This window comes from Jaculus jaculus, chromosome 14 (genome assembly GCF_020740685.1).
Source record: "Jaculus jaculus isolate mJacJac1 chromosome 14, mJacJac1.mat.Y.cur, whole genome shotgun sequence".
Lineage (NCBI taxonomy): Eukaryota > Metazoa > Chordata > Mammalia > Rodentia > Dipodidae > Jaculus > Jaculus jaculus.
In genome coordinates this window covers 49,307,901-49,334,550 of record NC_059115.1, presented here as the reverse complement: position 1 = coordinate 49,334,550, position 26,650 = coordinate 49,307,901, and the positions used below count along the sequence as shown (strand labels likewise).

The 26,650-nt window shown below is 38.9% G+C and overlaps 1 pseudogene; it reads right to left on the bottom strand.

Annotated features, from left to right (window-relative positions):
* Positions 1–2,120: 2,120 nt before the first annotated feature.
* LOC101614156 lies at positions 2,121–3,618 on the bottom strand (annotated as a pseudogene).
* Positions 3,619–26,650: the final 23,032 nt, after the last annotated feature.

Genomic DNA, 26,650 nt, shown 5'->3' with positions numbered 1-26,650 from the left:
TATCACTCCAGTTTGGATCAACCTTGGCAGCGTAGCAGACATGTTCCTTTGGCTTGTTTATACAGTTCTCTAGAATTTTCTCTGTCTGCACAAGTAAAGGTATAAAGCATAGATGGGGCAATTAACATTTGTGTTTTTCTCTGATGATCTCTGTGTATACTGTGCATACCAATGATCTCAGTGTATACTGTGTATACCCATGATCTCTGTGTATAGTAAGTATACAGATTATCTCCTTGTATACTGTGTATACTGATGTTCTCTATGTATACCATGTATACTGATAATCTCTGTGTATCGTGTATACTGATGATCTATGTGTATACTGTGTATACTGATGATCTCTGTGTATATTGTATACACTGATGATTTCTGTGTATGCTGATAATCTCTGTGTATAGTATATACTAATGATCTGTGCATACTGTGTATACTGATAATCTCTGTTTATATTGTATATAGATGATCTCCTTGTATGCTCTGTATGTTGATGTTCTCTATGTAGGCTGTGTATACTGATGATCTCTGTGTATACTGATGATCTCTATGTATACTATGCATGCTGATGATCTCTGTTTATACTGTCTATACTGATAATCTCTGTGTATAGTGTATACTGATTATCTCTATGTATATGGTGCATACTGATGATCTCTGTATATACTGATATTCTCTATGTATACTGTATATGTTGATGATCTCTGTATATACTGTGTATACTGGTGACCTTTATATATAGTGTGTATACTGGTGGTCTCTGTGTATACTGATGATCACTATGTATACTGATGATATCTGTGTATACTATGCTGCTTGAAGTGCCCACCCTGCTCAGGGTCATCAGAGTGGCAGTGCTGGAAGTTCCAGGAACTCAGAACTGTCAATGCCAACAGTCTAAAGTGAAACAATTACTTAGAACTCTCCCTGAATGTCATCCAAGAGGTGGCTATTTGAGAGGTTCTTGTCTTTTAGAAGCACTCATATTGGGCCCCACAATGAGAGGGTAAATGCAGAGGTATACATCACCCCTAGGGACATCATCAGTTTGGATCTCCTCATCTTTAATCAGCAGGTATGACCTTGGCCAATGCCCTACTGGGTTGGCCTTAGTGGGTGGCATGGTCCACCTAATACCATGTTCCTTAAAGACCATTTATTTCTCAACACTGTGCTGCTGACGGATGTGACAAGAAGCTAAATACAATTTCTGGTGTCACATGTACAGTTTGTGATGATAAGGGTTTTTTGGGTTTTTTTGTTTTCTTTTGTTTTGTTTTGTTTTTCGAGGTAGGGTCTCACTCTAGCCCAGGATGACCTGGAATTCACTATGGAGTCTCAGGGTGGCCTCGAACTCACGGCAATCCTCCTACCTCTGCCTCCAGAGTGCTGGAATTAAAGGTGTGTGCCACCACACCCACCATGAAAAGGGTATTTTGAACCACAGGGAGAACATCCAAGATACCTGGTCCATGAAGACCGGGGTGTAGAAGGGTCAACAGTTGGGAAACTCATCTGTCTTTCTGTCTTATTTACTTATTTATTTTTGCCAAGCAGTGGCTCACTCTTCTGGTTGTTCTTCAAGACAGTGACATAGATGGTATACTTGGCTCCTGGCTACAGGCCAGTAATGGTGGCCTCTGTGACACCAGGACAGGACTATATAACCACTTCTCTAGGAAAGGACCTGGGCTTCTCATAGTCAATGATGTACCAATAATCCTGGAACAGGGGGCCTGTCATGATACCAACCAAGAGCTGGGTGTGGTGGTCAGATACTGCAGGTTGGATGGTACATTAATGGTAGCAGAGGCGTTGATGTCTATAGGGCTGCTCCAGGTCCCTTGTAACATCAGAAACTGTCTATTGTTGGCCAATAAGGGTAGCACTCTCCTCTCTTCCATTAATAGCAACAATGCTGGTGATATGCTCTGTACTCAGACTGAGGTTGTTGAGAGTGATGGAATTCCGAGAGGGAGGCACTCGATCTTTTCACAGTCTCCCACTAACAAGCTCAAGATGATGGTGAATTTTGAAGCCAGTGATGGACACTTGAAGACCCATCCAGTAGACAGTGAATGGGTTGGCAGTGATATCTGAAGAATCAAAGCTACTTGGGAAATTTAGACCCAACTTATGTCTTGATATAACAGGTATGTACTCATGGTTGTCTGTGGAACAGTGAAAGGCTCGCTTTCCCTGTGCTTGTTCACAGCAAAGACTTTGAAATAGCAAGTAACCCAGGGAACAGTCTGGGGATTTCTATCAAGGTGTCCCTGCTGATGGGTAATCTCTGCCCAAGCTCCCCAGGTAGGTTGGTGGGGATCACATCCACATAATAGTCAGTCATTGCACTATCAGGGGGTGTCCCCATGATGGTCACCTTTACATTTGTCACTTACATAAAATGAAAGTCCCTGGGAACAAGCACTTTGTCTGAACACAGGATGCCAGTAATCTTTTGTTGGATGAACACAGGCATGCTCTCTTGGATCTCTTCCACAGTTAGATTGTGATGCTGTACTCAATACCAGGTTACAGGTCACTGAGGGTGACAGAGCTGGCAGTTTCAGGAAGGTTGATCTCTGTGCTACTGCCTTCTACTGATGGCAAATAGACAATCCAGTATGGGCACCTGGGGTCTGCTCAGTGAACTATGGAGGTACCATCAACCTGGTCCACAGCAGGGTCAGGAGGGACATCAGGTGCTGTTATCTGTGAAGTAACAGGATCAAGCTCTGCTTTCCTTCTTCAGATACCTGATAGACATTGACAATGTACTCTCGGCCAGGAAGCAGGTCAGGGATGTTCACAGAACAGGCTGTGTTTGGAAGATCAAGGTACTGGGGCTCATTTCCCTCTTCATTCAGCTCGTATTCCATATGGATCCTGACAAGGTGTCCAAAGCTGAGACACACAGTACCACAAAGATGCTGGTTTTGATTGCAGTTGCAGGCTCAGAAGTGGCCACAGTAGGAGGAAAGGGTGCTGTCTCTCCTGTCATGGTGTTTCTGGTGCTGAAATCAAATTAAGTCATTTTTTTCATGGCTGTAACTGTTGGGTAATGATAAATTGCCCCTCTCAGAGCACATGTGGGGTCAGGCCTTTGAGGGTAAATGAGATTCAGTTCTCTGGAATGGTTGCTTCATTCCGATGGCCTACAGAGTTTTTAGGCCTCCATCTGAGAACCTATTGAGTGATATGAGATGGCTCCAGTCTATTCCACTGGCTGAGGTGGGAATTAGGCTGGCTGGGGGCCTCAGGGATAATGACTTGGACAGAACTCTACCTAGGTAAGTCTGTAAAGGTTGAAAATGCCACTTCCCAATGCCATGACCATAGCAGTAGCACTGGTAACTGACATTTATGCACAAATTTCTCCCATTAGTTGCCAATCTGAAAAAAAACATACAGGTTTCTGAATCATGGAATCACCCTTCTACCTGCTTTGGTCCTGAATAGAGCAGGTAGTGTTCAGCATGTGTCCCTCCTCAAGATGCTTGTGGAATAGCTTTTTGCATTGTAGGTCATGTCATCAACAACAATGCACTAATCTCAGAGCTGAGAGTAGGCAACACACATCCATTGTCCACAACAATTCCAAACACGTGTGTAACCCATCATGTAGCCAGTCTGTCTTTGAGAGAGGTTGTAACTCTACATACCAGGGAACATAGATAATGATAGATGATTGATTAATAAGATTAATTACTTCCCTTGTTGCTGTGACAAAATACCAGACTACAAGATATTTAAGTGAGAAATGATTACATTCAGCTTACAATAGGAAGATAGGAGGAGATACAGCCCATCATTGGTGGGAAAGGCATGGCAGTAGGAATGTATAGCAGCTGGTCACATTAAACCTACAGTCAGGGATTGAATAGATGGGTCAGTGGTTAAGGTGATTGCCTGCAAAGCCTAATGATACTGCTTCACTTCCCCAGTACCCATGTAAAGCCAGATGCACAGTATGGAGCATGCATCAATGCACCACCTGGAGTTTGTTTACAGTGGCTAGAGGTCCTGATATGCACATTCTATCTCTGTCTCTTTCTCTCTCTCATTCTTCTCTATATTCCCTCTGCTTGGAAATAAATAAATAAAAATATCAAATTAGAGTCAAGAAGTAGAGTAATGAATAGTGGTTGCTCAGCTCACTTTCTCCTTTTTACTTAGTCTGGGAAGCCAGCCTATGAAGTGGTATTGCACACAGTTAGTCTTCCCACCTCAAATACTATAATCTAGAAACTACTTCAAAAATGTGCCAAGGGGCTGGAAAGATGGTTCACACATTAAGGTACTTGCCTGCAAAGCCTGAAGACCCAGGTTTGATTCCCTTGCACCCATGTAAAGCCAGATACTGAAAGTAGCTCATGCATCTGAAGTTCATTTGCTAAGAGGCCTTGGTGCAGCCATATTCTCATTCCTTCTCTTTCTCTCTCTCTCTCTCTCTCTCTGTCTCTCCTATCTGCTTGCAAATAAACAAATAAATAATTTTTTAAAAACCTAGAGATTTGCCTCCTATGTGATTCTAGAGCCAATCAAGTTGAGATTTGAGATTAATCATCACAGATAGATAGGAGATAGATAGATAGATAGATAGATAGATAGATAGATAGATAGATAGACAGACAGATAGACAGATAGATAGGTGATACCTATGTAGATAGAGTAAGAGATTTCAATCATATGAAATACAAATTGGGGAAGGAAAACATACAGCTAAAATTAATAAAATGTCAAAGCCTGAAAAGTAAAGTAGAGCCAGATACAAGTAATTGTTCATGGCAAGAAGAAAGGATGTATGGTTACAAGGCTGTTGTGGAGTAAGGAAAGAACTATGGGCCAAGAAATAGCAATAACAATTTGTATTTCATGGCAATGCAGTTTATACTGCATCCTGTAAACCCTGACATACCCAGCCAAAGAAGCCTTGAGGTAGACAATAAGACACTATTGAAGGCTTTTAAATAGTGGTGACTTTACCACATCTTGAAAGCATTTAGCATTATTGAAATGAACTTCACAAACTGACCCATTTAAGGTACCCAATTCTGTTTCTTTTGTTATATTCATTAAGACATGAAACCATCACAATGCTATAATTTCTAAGCATTATCCAAACGGACCCTCTAAAGAACCTCTATACCTCCCAGTAGTCATCCCTCTACTCCACTAGAACCACTACTCTATGTTCTATCTCTACAGGTTTGGTTATTGTGGACATTAAATATAAAAAGGCTTATATAATGCATAGAAATTTTGATTGACTTCTGTCAAGTTCTTGAAGATTAATGTCATAAAACATAGACAATTTATTCTTCTGTGACTGATTATATTCACTGATATGTATATAATACATTTCATATGTCCATTTGTCAATTGATAGACATTTATTATCTTTCACTACTTTAGCTATTACTAATAATGCTGTTTTGAACAACCCTGAATAAGTGTTTGCATAAATGAATGCACTCATTTCTCACGGGTCTATGCCTGGGAGTAGAATTGCTGGGTCATATGTGTGTGTGTGATATGTTTTGGTTATAAGATTATGTTTCACTCTTTTTAAAGCACTGTACTGTTAGACATCCTAACAGTTCAAATTCATAATATTGTTCATGAACATATTCTTGTCTTTCTTTTTTACTCTACTCTCTCTAACAGATTTGAAGAGATGCATATATCTCAGCACAATATATATATATATATATATATATATATATATATATATATATTTATATATATATATATGCAGAGAGAGAGAGAGAGAGAGAGAGAGAGAGAGAGAGAGAGAGAGGAGCCTTTTCATGTATTTATTGGTTATTTTCCCAATCCATGTGAGAAATACCAATTCCAGTACTTTGTCAACTTGTTTGCATTGGGATGCTCTGCATTGTAGGAAGGAATTCTTTATATTTTTTACTACAGTTCTTTCATAAGATATATAATTTCTAATTTTGTACTCCTATCTGAATTTTCTTGACTTTCTTGGATATGCCATTTAACCCATAAAACTTAAAGTTTATGATATCCAATATATATTTCATTTTGCTGTTTGTGCTTTCTTTTGGTGTTTAGGTAAGAAAGAATTGTGAGATTCAAGTACACAGAAATTAATGTCTAAAGTTTTATTGTTTCAGTTCTTATAGTTAATGTGTAATGCACTGGGGCCAATTTTTTGTCTGTGCTGTGAGGGATGGATTAAAGTTCATTCTTTTGTATGTGGATGTCCACTTGTCCAGTCTTACTTGTTTTCAAAATGATATATGTGTGTTCAAAGAAAAGTTGAAGGAACACTGGAAGTAGAAATTATTTAGGAGATCAGTGCTATGCTCTAGGTATGCACAGATGAGGGAAAAAAATAAACTGGAGGTATTAGAGGCAAGTCTTCCAGAGATGTTTAGAGGTAGAGCTCTCATTGGCAGATTTTTGTAATGTGGGAATTTTTGTTCAGCACTCATTTCCCATTTTAAACAGCACTTCAACTTCCTTTGGGGAGAATTAGTTCTCCTCTATTGTATGTTTGTATTCTGCCTCAGTGGATAATAGATGCAATTTTTCCTTTTCTTTATAGCAGCAAAGTGAGCTGGGTACTTCCTCTCACAGTTGTCCATAGAGAAGTTAAAGAACTTTTTACTCTTTATGAAACTGTTCCCAGGGGTTTGATTCTTCAGTAAAGAACCATGAAGATAGGATAATTCATCAAATTCGCTTCTTGTCAGAAACTCAACCCAGCCCTCACTGATCTATTCCTTTAGTTCTGTTTATTGATTGCTTCTAACAAGCAACTTTAAAATGCAGTGGGAAATGATTTGATTCTATCTCACAATTTCTTCACTCAAATTTGACCTGGGCTAACATTTATACCTCATTATCAGTCAATAGATGAATAATTTGCTTGTGTGCCTGTCATTTGGTGGAAGTGCCTGGAAGGCCAAGCTCAGTGGCTTCTTCTACCAGAGTTCCAAGTTCTTTCTCATATCATCCCAGTGGAGGAGTCAGACTTCTGATGTGGAGGACCGAAAGCTCTAAGAACTCAAGACAGTCCTCGTAGATGTCAGGCCTAGAATTGGCATAGTGGTTTTTCTCCTGTAATATGGTGGTTGTAGAAATCACAGGACAGTCCAGACACATAGACAGGGGGGCTCTGAATAAGAACAAAAAACAAAAATATAAAAGAATTTGTGACCATTTATAATATGTATTTGTACATTAGAAAATTAGAAAAGAATTGGTGTTTTAGTTGCTACTCCCTAGATTTCCAGAGATGCCTCATTTCTTGTAGTTATTAGGAATAAAGTTTCAACTTTCTTATTTTTAGTTTATTATTCATGTGCTTCCAGTGAAAGTCTGTATGTTGCTTTCATTCAATGAGTGACACCTGATATAGCAATAAAAGTAGAAATTGATTGGGGAAGAAAGATGATGGACAGAAACATCTAGAATTCCTCAGCGTGTTGTAGTTGGGCAAATTAAAATGTTGTATTGTCACTCTGTGAGATATTTGAGGTGCATGAACAACAGGGCTGAGGAGAAAATAATGACTTCCACTGCTGTGAACTGATGAGTCATGGCAGCAACCTCGTGGGTATACAGCTGCTGCCTGTGGCAGAGATTTGAGGGTTAAGGCATGTTGTTGTTAACCAAAGTCAACACCATAGGGCTGGTATATGAGATGGAATGAGAATGAAGACAAAGAAAGAACCCTTGGCAAAGCAGAAAACAGGGGAAAATGAAATTATGAAAGAAAATGTTTTGAGCAGGTTTAAAGTCTGTGAAAAGAAACCATGAGAAAGGGCACAGAAGGTGGATTTAGAAAGCAAGGCTTTGTGGTAATGGGAACAAATGATGTCTAGACTATTGTAGAAGTGTTTACATAGAGCTATTTTCTTGACAGCCATTCTCCTTCTGCAGCAGAAGGTAAAGGAGAAAAGAGGAGCAGCAGGAGATGAGGAAGAAGGTTTACTAAAGGCACTCAGGATTTCTCCTCTGATTTTCTTTTCTAAATTTATTTTATTAGATATGGTCATATTTGTATGTAAACAACACATGTAGGTATCATTGATTCCCTCATTCCTGCCACTTTTCTGAAGGGGCCCTCCTCAACCCCATGGGGGTTGTAGGGGCAGCAGTCAGTTAAGGCAGAGAAGCAATGTCTTTGTGCAAAATGTCCCAGCTTGTGGCTCTAACAGTCTTTCCACCCACTCTTCTGCAAAATTCCCTGAGCCATTCTGGGAGCATTTTAAGTCTACTTCAGTGATTAGCTCTTAGGAGCCTCTGGATCTATGGTTTGGTAGGTGTTGGGTGTCCTCAGTGTCTCTCTCCTTCACCCTTGTGCTGATAGAAGGTTCACCAAGAAAGCAAGACACTTGCTCATTTCTCCAGTTCCTCTTGTAGTTTCAGCTGGGGCTGCGGTGATATGTGCTGGGTCGTTTCTCTCCTCATGTCCCACTCCCGTGTAAAAAAGAGAAGCAGATTCTCCAAGGGAGAGTGAAGTCATCACTGGTCTAATGGGATAACCACTTTTAATTTAGAGAGAATTTAAAGGGTATAGAGCCTCGTATAGCCCAAGATTAGTGGGAGCTTGACATTGGGAAGCAAAATAATTATCTCAATATGATTCTAACTTGTTCCCCTATTCCAGATACGGTTTCCTTTCTACTGAGCAGATGTGTTAGCCAATCCAAGAGCAGTTGGTTACCCACCATGGCTGTGTGCCATGTTGCATTTGTATGAGCATCACATCAGGTTGTTTGCTTCTGAGTCACACAGATATTGAGTTGCTCTTACAGATGTTGGTCACTTTTCCCCTAGTAGCTCATGTAGGGCCTTCCAGAACTAGATGGGCTAAGTGTCTGGAGACTGGCTGTCTTCCAGATTCCAACCAGGTCTCTCCATGGACTGTGCCAACAGCATATGGTGTCTTTAGCAGTGGGGTCTTGCCATTAACTTCTTGTGGGCAATCAAGTGCTCGGATAGAAGTCTGTCTTGTTTGTTTTGGGAGACTTTTAGGTCTCTCTAATCAACAGCTCATTGTGGATGTTAACCACATCCTGGTATAGGGAATTACAGGCCAGTACCAAGGGGAAAGAAAAAAGAAAAAGATTGGAAAAAAAAAAAAGAGAAATAGGAGAAATTTAAGGTTTGGCTTCATCTCACCCTCTCCAAGGCCCTTTTTTTCAGGTGTTCCCCCTGAAGTCTTGTTGAGGGTTCAACCTTCTAGTCTAACTTCCAGGATATATGATTCCATGGTACCAGTTCAATTTGGGTTAAGTTTTGTGGTCCCTCCCTGAAACATACCATTCCCCTTTCCCCAAGTTCTACCCTCCATATTGTCCAAACCTTGAGATGCTATTCAGGTATGTCAGCAACTTAGGCTGATCCAGGTTAGGGACCTCAGATGAGTGAGACTAGGCTATAGTTTTCTTTCGGTGCCTGTCTGAATTCACTTAGAATGACCTGTTCCAATTTTGACCATGTTTCTACAAATTTCATTGTGTTATTTTTTCTTACTTCTGAGTAGAATTCCATTGTGTAGATATGCCACATCTTGGTTACCCATTCATCCATTGATTTCAGTTCTTAGCTATCATGAATTGAGCAGCTATAAACATATGAGCAAACATCTCTGAACTGAGGTGTGGAGCTCATAGGGTAAGTGACCAATAAGGGAATAACAGGGTCTGTTGGTAACTCTACATTCATCTTTTTTGGGAGTCTCCATATTGATTTAAATAGATGTTGTACCAGCTTACATTCCCACCAATGGTGAATGAGTGTTCCTATTTCTTCACACCCTCACCAATATTCACTTTCATTTGATTTTGTGTGTGTGTGTGTGTGTGTGTGTGTGTGTGTGTGTGTGTGTTTGCCATTCTTATTGGGGTAAGGTGGAATCACATACTTGTTTTAATTTGCATTTCCCTAATGGTTAGTGATGTTGAACATTTTAAGTGTGTGTTTGCCATTTGTAATTCTTCCTCTGAGAATTCCCTGTTCAGTTCTCTGCCCCACTTTTGCAGTGGGTTCTTTGAGGTTCTTTTATTATTATTAATTTGTTTTTTACTCAGTAAATAGAGTCAAGTTGGTACCATTGTTAGGCTCTTCCATTTCCTACCCCCTCCCCCCTCCCCCTGCTTGTTGAGGTATATGGGTCATGCATTGTGGAGTTAGTCCACAGTTATGGGTAGGAGAAATGTCTCTGCATATCATGACCCAACATGTCACTCTGACATTCTTTCAAGCCCCTCTTCCACAAAATTTCCCTGAGCCACATTGGGTTCATTTTTGGTCTCCTTCAGTGACTAGGTGTTATGGTCCTCTGGGTCTCTGGATATCTGATTTGGTAGGAGGTGATTGTTCTCTGTGTTGATCTCCTTTACCCTTTTGTTGGTACCCGGTTCATCAAGAAAACAGCACCCTTGCTTGCTTCACCAATTATTGTTAGTTTCAACTGGGGCCCTTGTGAGATATGATGGGGAGAGCTACTGTTCTCTCCTTAGGATCTGCATCTATCTGAAAAAGAAAAGCAGATTCTCCAATGGAAAATTGTTGGGCTCTGACAGGCCCAGGCATGAGGCCTAGTGGAACTTCCTGGGCCTAGCTAAAGTTTGGCGACCTGTCTCTGGCCAGCTAGGACTCAGCAAGACACCTAATGGCTTCTGGCCTGCCACTTCTGTGTGTTAATTATAATTACCATTTCAATAGTTAAAGTTTACTATTGGTCCTTACCTCTCTCCTCCATCCTAAAATCCCCTACTTCATCCCCAACCTGATATAGGCAAATGCTCAGAGTAATAAAGTGAGTTTTTTCTGGGAGTTCCTGCATCGAAAAGACTCCCAACTCAGCGTGGTTTTTCTCTGGTGGTCAGGAGAGGTTTCTGAGTCGTCCAATGCTCATCATCCTCCTCAACCCCTAGGGAGGAACCAGCAGGACTGGTCCTTCCCTCGGCACTACCTACCTAACCCGGAAGGAGCCCCACAGAAAATAATGTTAGCACCAAATGGGATAACCCTTATTTTTTTATAGAGAATTTATTAGGTATAGATCCTTTTATAGCCCATAATTCGTGGTTGTTTGATAATGGAGAGTGGGCTTATGTTTGGATATGGTTCTGACTTGTTTCCCAGCTCCAGCTATGGGTCCCATTCTACTGAGGGGATCAATTAGCCAAATCAAGAGGAGTTGGTTTCCCACCATGGCTGTGCACCATTATTGCACTGGTGTAAGCATCACGACAGGTTATTTGCTGCTAAGTAGGTTCAACCATGAGTTACTTGCATAGATATTGGTAATTTTCCCCCAGGCTCCCATGTAGCACCTTCTGGCACTAGACATGCTGACTGTCTAGGGACTGATTCTCATCCATTTTCCAGCCATGTCATTCCATTTTACATGTCAACTGCATATAGTGTCAACAGTAGGGTCTTACCACTAACCTTTGGTGGGTCATCAAGTACTCTGACAGAAATCTGTTTTTCTTTTAAGAAAACTTGTAGGTCTCTAATCAAAAGCTCATTGTGGATGATAGCCACATGCTGGTACTGGGAGTTACAGGTCAGTGCCCACTAAGAAAGGGAAGAAAAAGAGAGAGGAGAGAGAGAGAGAAGTTGTAGAAGATTAAGGTCAGTCTTCATCATACCCTCTCCAGTGTCTTGTGCTCAGGTGTTCCCTCTAAGGGCCTAACCTGAATCTACCCAAGATGCCGATATACCCAGCAAGCATCTCGAGGACTAGACAATAGGGTTCCACTCCTTTTGGTATACCCATCATACAGATGTTTGGTTGTTTTAGAGTATCCCACAGTTCCTTCATGTTCTGTTCACTTGATTTTTGAACTTAGTGAAGGTTTTGGCCTCCCAATCAATTTCTTCTGTCTTGTTTTCCAGCTTAAGGGTTCTGTCTTCTACATGAGTAACTCTGTCATGGGTTCTAGAGATTTCACTTCAAGTTCTGATTTTTTTTTTTTGATGCTTCTTGCAATTCATTCTTTGTTTTTATTTTTTTTTAATGTTAATTTATTTATTTACTTAGGTTTTTCGAGGTAGATTCTCACTTTAGCTCAGACTGACCTGGAATTCACTGTAGTTTCAGGGTGGCCTCAAACTCATGGTAATCTTCCTACCTCTGCCACCCAAGTGCTGGGATTAAAGGCATGTACCATAACATCCAGCTTAATGTTTATTACTTATTTATTTATTAGAGAGAAGGGGAGAGGGAAAGAACGGGCATTCCAGGTCCTCTAGCCACTGCAAAAGAACTCCAGATACATGTGCTACCTTGTGCATCTGGCTTATGTGGGACCTAGAGAATTGAACCTGGATCCTTGAAAGGCATCAAAGGCAAGTGCCTTAACCGCTAAGCCATCTCTCCAGCCATGAAATTCATTCTTTCATTTGATAAAGTCTCCATTAAGTTTAATCAACCAATTGTTGAAATCTCCTATTTCTTGACTCACCTTCACTTGGCTCATATCTCTTTTGAGTATTCTAATATTTTCTTCACTCAAGTTAAGCCTACTGTCAAAAGATGAATGCTCTAAGAGATGATTCTGTTCAATTTCATGGATATAATTGTTGGTTTTTTGATGGTTTGCTTCCAGTTCAGTGATTATTTTGATCATGGTCTCATTGGTGGTTGTATTTTTATTTGGGGAATGAATTTCTATTTGATTTTTCTATGATTTCATTGGAGGCTTCTATAGTAGGACTACACATTCTTGGTGAAGATCTCTGTTTTCTGACTTTCATTGGCTTTTTTGCATTGTTGTCTACCCATTTTAGGGAGACTCTTTATTTTACTGGGGAGGAAGTAAGGTTTTGTCCTTGGGCCTATATCCCTTCTGACTCAGGTGAACGATGGCCAGTCAGGATACCAGAGCAAAAGGCCTGATTCTACAGCTCACAAAGAGACCAGACCTCTAGAAGCAAGGCACAACAGGACCCACCAGGACCAGGGAACTGGGAGGATCCAGGGAACAGGGATCTGGTCTACTCACTCCTTGCCTTGCCTACTCACACACCCTCCTGCACAGGGTACCTATACCAGGGAGTTTGGAGGAGCTGGAAACAGGGATCTGGCCTACTCACTCCAAGGTGCCATGCCTACCTGCACACCATCCAGTGTAGGGAACCTGGACTATGGAGGAGCCAGGAAGCAGAGATCTAGCCTACTTACTCCATGCCATGCCTGCTTGCACACTGTCCAGCACAGCTAACCCGGAGCAGAGAATTGAGAGGAGCAGGGAAATAGAGGTCTGACCTATTCATTCCATGCTACCATGCCCACCGCTGTTCTCTGATTTTCTATCAGTGGTTACCTTTCATAATGCTTGGGATAGGCATAGCTATGAGTTGAAACCAATGTGAGGCAGAAACTGATCTTATAAGTATCCACCCCCAGCATATCTTCCCTATCACTTTTTCTTCTCAGTTTTCAAATTTAAATTTTAATTTATTATTTATTAAGAGAGGGGAAAGAGAAAGGGAAGGGGCATACCAGATTCTCTAGTTACTGCAAACAAACTCCAGACACATGTGGCACTATGGAAAATCAAACCTGGGTACTTAGGCTTTGTAGGCAAGTACCTTAATCACTAAGCCAACCTTCTCATTTTTCTCTCTTCGTCTTCTGAAGTAGTTACTTTCTTGTTGCCAATTCTAAACACCCATTCAGAAGCAGCTGACAGGAGTAAAGTATTTATTTGGGCTTAAAGTTTTAAGCAAAAGTTTTATCATGGAGGGGAAAGCATGGCAGAGCAGACAGATGAACTTCATATCTTGAAAGAGCAACTGGGAGGGAACTGCTAGAATGAGCTCCAAATATCCAATGGATCTGGAAACATAAACACCAAGACCTAACTTGAGTGACACACCTTCTGCAGCAAGTTTCCATCTCACAAAGGCTCTATCATCTGAGAATCGAATACATGGCTTAATCCCATGTGTATGAGGCTTTGGGAGGACATTCTTAATTCAAACCACAATACCCTTTTTCTAATTCTCTGCTACCTGTCTGTATCAGATGATACCATATACTATTGCAAACTAATCCCTTTAAAATACAGCTCCCATATATGACCACCATACACATACCAACACATAAATACAGATTTAAGAAAGTTAACTTCTGCCTTATTTATCTATTGGCTTGATTCCTCCCAAATACCTATCTTTATTGAATATGTATATGATTCAACTAAAGTAGTTTATTATTTCCCAGGATGTTTTTGTATGTTTTCACCTCCATGCTTCTTATCATTTTGTATCTTCCATCTAAAATGCCCATCTTCTAGCTCTACCATTTTCCAAGTGTTTATATATAAATCTCAGAGCCTATCATGGGATGGCAGAAAGGCCATTCATCTTAAATATAGTATTAACAAAACACCCCCAATTTGCCTTTATAGATGAATTAATGAGTAGGTGGATGGATGTACGGGTAGATAATGCATAAGTACACAGATAGATGAGAGGTAAACAGAAAGATAAATAATAATTCAATTTCTTGGTGTTGAAGCATAACTATCAACTTCTTATATGTGAATATTTAAAATATACTTTTATCTTTAGTTTTAAAAATATTTTATTTATTTACAAGAAAAAAGACAGAGGAGTGGGCATTCCAGGGCCTCTTGCCACTACAAACAAACTCCAGATGCATGTGACACTTTGAGCTTCTGGATTACATAGATACTGGGGAATTGAGGCCAGACTGTCAAACTTTATAATCAAGTGCCTTTAATGCTGAACCATTTCTCCATCCCTAGTTTAATGTTTATAATTCCATTTGCCAATTTAGCAATGTGCTGGATGCCTCAAAACTAAAGTGACTTGTGCCTTTCTGAAACCCTTAGAGTAATTATTGAAGCTTAGTAAAACTAATAATTGTAATATAAAACTAAAACATTTAACTTATTGTACAGTGCCTGTTATGTATTATCCTGAGTGCCTGGTATTGTCTTCTATCCTGCTGTTACAGTCTATAACAGATCCACAGTGTAGATATTCCATCTTCTCCATATCACAGAGAAGAAAACAAAGTTATGTTGAGCATTGGCAATAGATGGTATGCACAATCTGAATGCCACATGTTTTGCTAACCTGTTAAAAATTGTAATGAGTAATGTCTTTTATTATTACTTTGTAGTCTCGTGTCAAACATTCATATTTTAATCAATTTTCATTTCATTTTGTATCATGTTTCAGCTTAAACTTGATTAATTTTCAAAGTACATTGAGCTTCTTAGAATTAAGAAGTGAGGTATAATGAGCTCCTAGATTCCCAATATCAAGGTAGAGCCTCTTCCACAGTAGGACTTTCTAATGTCCACTGCATGAAATTGAGGCATGCAAGTTACCTGATCATGACTAGTTTTTAAATAAATTCAACCTTCATGAAGAAAAGAAAAATGCAGGTCAATGATAGTGTAATTACCAGTGTAGTAAATCAATAAGTCCTGAAAGCATTAGCTCCATAAAGAATCTGAGTACAGTAATGGTAAGCAATGGGGAAATATCTAATGTATGTCTCACAGACATTTTCTCTCACTCTCCATTCTTTTTCCCTTTTTTCCTATACTGAGCTGGCATCTGGAGGAGCCTTTTGTTCCTTCTGCCTTAATTTTAGACCTTTAAGCACTTGCTAGGTAATGAAAATAATATGCAAAAAAAGTCCTTGCAACTCCTGGTTTTATTTATTTTGTTTGTTTGTTTGTTTTAAAGGTGAGAGAAATAAACCAAAGCATATATGAATCAGACAGTAGCCTTGATGAGATCAGTACATGGTCTGCTATGGCATATATACCACATTAGTTTTTAGTCTTCCTTCCCCTTCCATGATTTGACTCTTAAGTCTTCTTAGATATCATATTCTAAGCTCTTTTTTCTTCTCGGTGCTTAGGCTTCTTTTTTTTTTTTTTTTCTTATCTTTTTACCTTCCCCTATTCCTCTCCCCTTTGCTAAAATAATTTGGGATTTTCTTTGCAAATATAGACAACTTACTAAAAAGAAGATAAAAATGGAACTCACTATGCAATTTGCAAAATTTAAAATTTGCACTTTGCCCCATAAAGTGGAATATAGACATGTATTCATTCTCTCTGTCATGATTAGAGCTCTGATGTAGACTCTGTAAAAGCACAGAGGTATCTCACTAGATGAATCACAGTTATTCTCATTTTGTCATAAATTATTCATTCATTTTCTTTTTGGTGACATCAGGCCATTGTTTTCCAACCCCATTGTAGTGCTGGGTACTCATGTTTGTACATTATCTCTCTCTTGCTTTTTCTTTCCATGTGTGTCTGTGTGTGTCTGTTCTAACTCATAGGCTTCAAGGCAACCAAAATTTTGCCTATATTATTAATACCTTGTGACATGTTAACTAATGGTCCATTACATCATCTTTTAGATGACTAAAATGTTTTCTGTGTATAGCCTTTGCACACATAGACTACAAATAAACAAAATTATGAAATAGTAGGAATAAAAGATTTCTTCTTCCCATTACAGTTTGAGGATAATTTGACCAGATATTTTCTGCCTGTTGTGATAACTTTTCATAAGGTGCAAATGAGAGATTTGGCTCCAACCCTAGGTGTCTAATTCATTCCCTGCTAGAAATTGGAAAAAGTTGGAGATTCGGTCAGATATCCACAAGCCTCAGAGAGTGAGAAAGAGGGTTATAAACAATTATCCAGAGACTCTGTGTACCACCACATCATTGACCCAGTGATTTAACATGCATTATCTCATGTCTCATTTCAAGAAAAGGATTAGGCATGCTCCACCTCTCATAATAGTGTGGGGAGAGGAAATTCTTGGGAAGAAACCCAAAATAGAGCTTAAGGCTGTCTGGCCATGTTACTAGATCAGGTGAGATATTCTACAAGTTACATGTAACAAAAGAGAGTAAAATCTAGAATAACATAAAGATGATAGAACTTTATTACTCTTGATAACCTTAAACTGAAAGAGAATTTTTTGCCAAATTATCTAGAGTTTCTAATCCATTATTCCATTATGAAACATCCATCCACATTTTCAAAATACAGCTGCCAGTCCCCAACCATCACATGAGAATACCCATTCAGGAGGAAAAATAAAGGAAAACAAAACCTGATTAAAGGTAGCTACACCCTATCTCACACAATATTTCTATTTACATCTCACTGATCAAAAATATGGCCATGTTGATTACCAGGAAGAAATAGAGATGTGGTATTTCTAGTGGATGGAAATGAGTCCATGACAGAAAAGGGAAAATTCAAAGAAGAATATTTTTTCATGAATAAAATTTGAGCGAACAACTCACTGATAAGTTGTATAATTATCTAAGCAATGATATAGCACAAATGAATATTATAATTACATTTGGAGAGTGATAATAATAGCAGTAGTAGTTGTCATTGTTTTGGAAATTTTGCCTGTATTCCCTGAAGCTGGGTAATGTTATTGAAACACTAAAACTAAGATTCTATTAGAAATAAACATATAGGGCTGGAGATATGGCTTAGCAGTTAAGGTGCTTGCCTGCCAAGCCAAAGGACCCATGTTCGATTCCCCAGTACTCACGTAAGCCAGATGCACAAGGGGGTGCATTCGTCTGGAGTTCGTTTGCAGTGGTCAGAAGCCCTGACACACCCATTCTCTGTCTCCTCTCCCCCCCCTCTCCTAGCAAATAAATAAATATGATAAAGTTTTTAAAAAGAAATAAGAAAAAAATTTAAAAGGAAAAGAAATAAGCATATAATTTTATTATCTATGTACATGTAAAATCTCCAATAAATTGTTATAATTTGTTGTATTTGGAATAAACTGCTGGACATTTGTACTATAACTCAGTGGGTTGACCCATCTAGGGTGACAGTCCAATAGATAAAATGGGGCTGGAGAGATGGCTAGTGGTTTAAGGTGCTTGTCTACAAAGCAGAAGGACCCAGGTTCAATTCCCCAGGACCCATGTGAGTCAGATGCACAAGGTGGTACATGTGACTGGAGTTCATTTGTGCACTCATTCTTTCCTTCTCTCTCTATCTCTGTCTGTCTCTATCTGCCTCTTCTCTTTCTTAAATGAATAAATATAAATAAAATATTTTTAAAAATATATTTAAACATAGGTATAATGCTCCCATGAAATACCTGATTTCAGAACCCCAGATCCCACATAGAAACCAGAAGCTGTAGCGGGCTTCTATAATCCCACTTTGCCTACTATGTGGTGGAAACAGGCTAATCTCCTGGAGACTTACAAATAGCAAATGGACAGTGAACCATTAAAGGCTGGCCTCGAGCAACATGGAAGGTGAGAACTGACCCAGAAGTTGTCCTCTGACTTCCATATACAGCACACCTGCACTCACACAAACAAACAGAATAAAAACTTTAAAAAACCTCAACAAATTACTGAAGTTTATTTTACAAAACAGAATAATTCCAAGGTCATTGTGTTCCTAAACAATGTCTTAGGTTTACCAAAAAGAACCATAATGATAAATTCTTGTCATTGGATACAGTGTGGTCCATCAAAAAATCATGTGGACCAAAAAATAGGAATATTTGTTCTCTGTAGTTGGCAAGAGTGCATAGTTTTAAAACACACCAGAAAATTAAGATATTGTCTGAACTAAAAATGGTTCCAAAATATCAATAACTTGTTTCTAATTTATGGATTTGGTATAATTAAGCAATCTAATCAAGTTTTATTATTTGGACACTTAATTTTCTAAATTATCAACATTAGAACTGAGAAGAACACCTTCAAGTTTGGCCTTGAAATAAAATAGTGTCATGGATCATTTCCCCAGTGAAAGGGCAAGTATTTTTAAGTTATTAGGGTTTTTATTATTACTAAGAACATATTTTATATGGATATATCATGTGTTTGGTACCATGTTTTTCCTTATCCCCATTCTGCAAGGGGCCCTCCTCAGTGGTGTTGCTGGTATTCCCCAAGGGGTGGTAGATTATGCACTGTGGGAGAGGTAGTCACTTCATTTTTTTTTTTCTGAAGCATAGAAGGGAGGCATTTTTACATAAATAATAGCTATAAGTACAGGCAGAACCTGTTACCAGTCATGAAGATAATATACATTGAAACCAATTAATTTAACTTAGAAATTGTCTGCAAGAAAACAAGCAAGACAGTATAAAGTCTTGCCACCTATATTTGGTAACAGTTTTGATTAGTCCAAATACCTGTGTGGCTACTGAATATTCAAGGAACACTGGAAACAGAAGCACAGAGCTTGAAATTATTTTTATTAGATGAGGACCATTGTTTGAGTGCAGGCAATCACCTTAACCACTACGCAATCTTTCCAGTGCCCAGGCTGTCTTTTCTGTAAGTTCCATTTTTCTTTGTGCCTTAGGCAGCTTTAATTATTGCCTCTTACCAGTACCATCCAGAAAAATGAAGTTTTTACATAACTAGTTAAAATATTTACATATCTATTTATTAAAAGACCCACATATATTTATGAAATCCTATTGTTACATTTATACAGAACTAATAAACATGTACATATTAATTAGAAATAAAGGTTGGCAAACACTGGCACTCACTGGAAAGATGAACAAAGATGACCTTGCAAGCCTTGTTTGATGGGATTAGTTCTGAGATATGGATGAACCACAAGGCCAGCAACAAAGGAAGAAGCATCTTTTTATTTGTTTTCCATTAGTGTCACTAGATTAGAAGGTCCTTGAAGTTTAGGTGGATGCCTTATTCATCTGTTTCTACCCTCTATTCTTCCAAAAAATGCTAGAGGCTCCTTGAATAAAGGACACCTATCAGACTGGCTAGTACTAGGGTATCTCCACGCACAGATGATTTATTTGGTCTGTTCAAAGATCAGTCTCTTTTAACTTAAGCCATCACATCTTAGTGTGAATTCATTATATGTGTTCCTTGGAGCAGGCAGATGTACATAAGCAAAAAGGGATGGAAAGGAGTCAAGAAGGTACTCAGAGGCTGAGAATCTTATTTATCCTCCTTGGGGGAAAAATGCTGAGAAGGTGAGGCTGGGGTTCTGGAAAGTCAGCTTGCTCAAAAAATCCTTACTCTGATCAAAACAAGGGTCAGCTGTGAGTTTGAGACCACCCTGAGACAACATAGTGAATTCCAGGTCAGCCTGTGCTAGAGTAAGACAAAACAAAACAAAACAAAACAAAACAAAACAAAACAAAACAAAACAAAACAAAACAAAAACAACAACAAAAAAAACAAGGACCATCCCTGCAAAAGGGCCTACCTTATGCTTTACAACCAAGCATAATTCATTGAACAGCTATCACTGCAGGTGGCATTTTCCTTCTGAGATATGAAGTCTTTGACCACTGAGTTAACCTTGAAATGACTGTCAAATTCCATAAACTAAGCAATCAATGACAGCATGAGAAATATCTTGATAATTAAGTTGTGAAAGACTGAAGATTATCTTCTAATCAGGAAGATAAGGTATGGTTATGAAAATATCAGAATTAACTCAATTTTCTTGTTCATGGTCACCCACCTTTCAAATTAATTAAAAAAAAAGAACATGAATGTCTCTTTTTGTTTTTTTTTTAAACCATGAGATTATTTAGGAGTGATGATAAAGCACTGATTAATTGTTTTGTTTTAAAACAATTAGATTAAAATATTGTTTGAAGTTATTCATTTTATTCAGCTGACACTTTTATGTGTAAATATAATTACAGACACTTTAAGAATGTTTAATTTTTGCCTTGATATATATGTTAGCAATTGTGTGTTTGAAAGAGAATCATAAAATGTAAAACTTTATGTTTAATCACCAGTGTCAAAAATTATTAGGTAATAACCACCAGAGAAGAGAATGTGGTGAAAGATACAAAGGCCCATATTTAAGACATAATTTTTCTAATAGTTTCTCTGATTTTAAGATGTCATGGCGTCATATGAAGGTTAGCAGGTCAGATACCAAATGGACTTTTTAAAAAATGTTAAGTGATCAATTTGCACTCATAAAAGGGTTAAGATTACTGGAAGCTACAGTCCTCTTTGACCATCCTCTAGGTACATCACAGGCTAGAGAGACAATAAAATCTGCTGCTGAGTGAACGCCCAGTGGACTGACTGAGAGGAAGCAGATCAAATGGATGCTTAAAGGAAGACAGCTTCAAAACGGGGCAGAGCAGAATTCCATGAGATATTCTAAAACTTATTTCACACTAGAAAACATGGTTTAAGATCTGCCTTGGTAACCAGTCTCTCTTTCCCACCACAAGTTCCACCAGGGCACACTGCTGTGATGCTGCATTGAGGAAAGAATGGCGTATCTTGACAAAGCTGGACTGCATCTCAAATTGCAGTTTTTACTGCTACTTTGGCCATGAGTGTGTTTAAAATCCGTGATGGTTGTAAATATAATGTTCTTTACTCAGCTCCTGTCTATATGCCAACAAACAAAACTTTAGGGCAGAAATAAATGAGCAAAAAACATTCTTTTAGTTTCCTAAGAGAAGAACAGCAGATTTTCCTAATAAAACATGGCACTTTATTTTCTTTTAAGACAATTTGCATATTAGTTAAAGCATCTTACCAAAGGCATTCTAGAGTGAATGTTTTAATTAAGTAAAAACTATCTTTTTTATCAAATTAAAGCTTGAATAGCACATAGGAAGCCTTCAATAGAGCAAAGAGACAGCCTATGGGGTGGGAGAAAATATTTGCTACCTCTTTATCTATTGAAGACTTAATATTTAATATATAACAGGAACTCAATTCAGTAGCAAAAAAAGAAAAAAAGCTACTATTTTTTTTAAATGTGCAAACGACCTGGATAAACATTACTCAAAAAAAGATATATACATGGTAAAGCCAAAAGGTATAAAAGGACATTTTCAATGCCACTTGTCATCACTTAAATATAGATTAAAACTACAATGAGTTATCAGCTTATACCAGTTAGAAAGGCTGTTATTAAAGATGAAAGATGTGTGTGGATAAGGATACAGAGAAAAGAGACATCTTTTTGTATATATGGGGGGGGGCAAATTAGTGTAGCTGTTATGGAAAAACAATGGAAGATGCTCAAAATTTAAAAATAAAGCTCCATGTGATCTAGCTATCAACTTGGGCACACATCCAAAGGACAAGAAGCCAGCTTGTTGAGGAGACAAATTCACTGCTGTGTTCACTGCAGTAACATTCCTAGTCGCCAAGGTATGAGGTCAACTGAAGTGCCTATGTACAGATGAATGGATAAGTTAATTGACTTATGGGCACACAATAGAATATTATTCAGCCTTTAAAAACAAAGGAAGCCAGGCGTGGTGGCACACGCCTTTAATCCCAGCACTCAGGAGGCAGAGGTAGGAGGATCATCATGAGTTCAAGGCCACCCTGAGACTAGAGAGTTAATTCGAGGTCAGCCTGGACCAGAGTGAGACCCTACCTCAAAAAAAAAAAAAAAAAAAAAAAAAGGGAGGGCTAGCAAAATGACTTAGTGGTTAAGGCACTTGCCTGGGAAGCCTAAGGACTCAGGTTCTATTCTCCAGTTCTCATGTAAGCCAGGTGCACAAGGTGGCACATACATCCAGATTTCACTTACTGTGGCTGGATGACCTTTCTTTTCTTCCTTCCTTCCTTTCTTTTTATTTCTTTCTCTCTCTCTCTCTCCTTCTTTCTTTCTCTCTTTCCTGCTCTCTGCCACTTTATCTCTTTCTCAAATAAATAAATTATTTTTACAAAATTAAAAGGAAATCTAGTCCTTTGTGACAACCTTAATAAATCTGAAACATATTATGTTAAATGAATTGGTATAGCCAGCTATACCAATGGCATGATTTCCTCTACATATAATACACACAAATTTTGACTCATAGCACCAAAATGTAATGTTGCAGCTAATAACCTCCCACCTGTGCTCATGAAAGCAACCTAGTTAAACGTAGTGAGTGTAGTAGTTTGAAGGTACGTCCCCCACTGGCTCATGTGTCAACATTAAACTTGCAACTTGGATTTCCAGTTGCTGGCTGGAGGAGATGTCACTGAGGTTGGACCTGAATTCCAGCCCGAAGTTGTAGAGCTTTGTGAGCACTGGCTGGCAGGCTCCCTGCTTGCTGCCAGTGGGTGCTTGTTGCTTGTTTGGTGTTTGCTGGCTGTCTTCTTGTCTCTCTCTCTTTGCTTGCTTGTGAGGAAGCAACTTCTTCTGCCATCGATGGAACTTCCCCCTGGATCTGTAAGCTTGAAACAAATCCTTTCCTCCCATAGGTACTGTCTGGTTGGAAGTGCACCCAGCATCATTGGAACTGTCTACTACAGTGGGTCACAAAAACAAATAATCAAAAAGGCAAGAATGAAAGTAGGAAGGCGACTAGTTGGGAAGAAGAAAAGGTTTAGCAGGTGTGGGAGGGGAATAAGGGAGGAGAGGGAAATGGGAAAGGGGCAAATATGTACTATGTACATCAATACATGTAACACACTGTTAAAAGACTAAATTAAAACTAAAGTAAAATTATGGAGAATGGAGCTGTAAAGGAGAAAGTGAAGGGAAGGGACTTATCATGGTTTTTGTCTATAATTATGGAAGTTGTCAATAATATAAAAGATAAATAAGGGGCTGGAAAGATGGCTTAGTGGTTAAGCACTCGCTTATGAAGCCAAAGTACCCTGGGTCAAGGCTCGATTCCCCAGAACCCACATTAGCCAGATGCACAAAAGGGGGTGCATGCATCTGGAGTTCATTTGCAGTGGCTGGAGGCCCTGGGGTGCCCATTCAATCTCTCTCTCTCTGTCTCTTTGTCTGTCGCTCTTAAATAAGTAAATAAAAATAAACAAAAAGGCAATGTATGTGTGTACATGTGTGTACACACATGAATGTCACTTAAAAAAAAGATAAATAAGGTAAAAAAATAAAAAGTGGGGCTGAAGAGATGACTTAGTATTTAAGGTGCTTGCATGTAAAGCCTAAGGACCCATGTTTGACTCTCCAGATCCCAGGTAAGCCATATTCACAAAGGCAAGGCAAGCACAAGGTTACACATATCCCCTAGGTAGCAAAAATGTCTGGAGTTCAATTTCACTGGCTGAGGCACTGGCATGCCAATTCTCTCTTTTTTGTCTTTCCCTCCCTCTCCCCTTTTCTCTCACTTTCTCTTTCTCTCTATCTCAAAAATAAAAATAAATAAAAAGCAAAAATCTAATGATAAAGACATATGATCCTTTATATTAGTCTATAATGGATGAAAATAAAATCTTTTAAAAAGTATTTTTAGGCCTGAAGAGATAGTTTAGTGGTTAAGCGCTTGCTTGTGAAGCCTAAGGACCCCAGTTCAAGCTTGATTCCCCAGGAACCATATAAGCCAAATGCACATGCTGGTGCATGCATCTGGAGTTCATTTGCAGTGGTTGAAGGCCTTGGCATGCTCATTCTCTATCTCTGTCTCTCTCTCTCTCTTTCTCTCCCTCTCTGCCTCCATTTCTCTCTGTCACCCTCAAATAAATAAATAAAATATTTTTAAAGTATTTTCAAAATCAATTGAATATCCTGGTAACCGAAGTTGGTATTTGCATATTGTATATACTTGAAAATTGCTAAGACAGAATCTTGTAATTGTTTTCACAACAAAGAAACTGAACTCCATGAGATTATACTTATGTTAAGTAGCTTCATGCAGCAAATTCTACAATATATAGATGTATCAAAACATTATGTTGTATGTACCATAAATAAATTGGATTTTTACTCATCAGCCAAATAAATGAACTATGTAAGCACTGTTAAATTTTTGGAAGTGGTGTAGATTTTTAATAAATTTGGATCAGCAGCACAGTAGAATCACAAGTTAATGGAAATTCATTGTGAACATTCTGCCTACCTCTAATTGTCTGACCAGCATCTCATTTCATATTTTGGTTAAGTTATGCTAAGGACTACATCTGGATAGTGTCAAAATATCCAGATGCAAAGAGTAAAAGCTCTTCAATCCAGCTGCTTGGTTGAGCAGCGCCCAAGCTCCCAGGCTTGGAGGTATCCTGGCGACTGAGCTGCTAGAGCGGCATCTGGGTGTTTGGCGTTGTGTAGCCACAGTGAAAGACAAAGTGTTATGTTTTACAGCTGTTAGGCTAGCACCATTTTTTTTTTCTTCTTATGCTATACAAAAATCATCTTCTATTCCAAAATAGTTTTGTTTGCCTGTATGTGTGCATGTGCATTGGCACCTGTGAGGGCTCAGGTTGTGTGTGTGCGTGTGTGTGTTTGTGTGTGTGTGCATACAGAAGCCCAAGGACAACCTCAACCACTATTCTCACGAATGTCATCCACCTGTTTTTTGAGACAGGGTCTCTCACCGGCCTAGAGTCATAAATAAGTTAGACTGCATAGCTGCTGATCTCTGGGAATCCTGTCTCTGATTCTCCTGTGCTGGCATTACAGGTTCTGTCAGCCAGTGCTGGCGTTTTTCTCTTAGGTACTGAGAATTGAGCTTAGGTTCTCATGCATGTATAACAACCATTTAACCCCTCCCCCCCCCAGCCTTGTATCCAGTGTCCTTCCCAGGATAGAGTATATAAATTACACTCCTCCCTACTCTGCAGCTCCTAAAATCTTCCTGGCCCTTCTTCCATAATGAGTATGGCAGTCCTGATGTCTTGTTGAGTTCTTTTGAGCCTCTGGATTTCTACTTTGGTGGGTTTTGGTCAAATTAAGCAATTCCCCTTGCCAGCCCAGAAAGTATGAGTCCTTTTTGGAAGAAGAATACACAGCCCTTAGGAGGAATCAGGAGTACAGTGGGCACTGGGGTAAGGGTAGTGAAGATCTCATTGTTGTTCCTAATACTCAGCTATAAAATAGCATTCACTGGGGAAATGTTTTCAATCTAAGAATGAATTTGTAGAAAAGTGTTTAAGTGAACATGATGAGAATTACTTGAGGTAGAGCACAAGAAATACAACGATAGCGCATATTGCTGCTTCGGAAAAATAAGTGCTGCTCAGTATGGAAATAGAAGGACGGTTATTAAAACATAAGAATGCTAGCTTAGCTAAGTAAACCAAACTGAAATGAACAGTTGTGCCCTTTGCAGTGATGTTTCTGGCAAAGCCAGATTGCATTGATGCCAATTGTCCCACAAAATTAAGAACAGAGCTGAATAGCTCCTATCCCAGGCAGGGGTGTTGAAGCTATCAGCATAGTTCAAAGCATCATTCACTCGTTTGTGGTGATGCTGGTGAACACATGCCTTGTGTGTGGCCAGCTGGGTAAAAGTATAGGACACAATGTTTACTATACTAATGGTTTGTATATTTAATATGCTTTTTAACATTATTTGAGTGTTCTCCTACTTAACAACAGTGTTGAGTGCAGAACACTCTGCCCTGCTCCACCTGCGGCAGCCTCACTCACCCCATCACTGCATCATAAGGCCACTTTTATGCTACAGTGTAGGAACAAGGAAATTGCCTGATGACACTTTCTTCAGACCATGTTCCCGTTGGTAGACAATCTTTGACTAGATGTGCATATTTCACAGATTACCTACACGGTTGCATCTTGGAAAACGTTCATGACTTCATGTTATGGTTAATGTTTATTTAGCTATTCTCAAACAAGAATTTTCTCTGAAAATATGCTTATGTGACAGCTGTAGAAACAGTTTTCCTTTGGTGGAAAAATTGGGCATG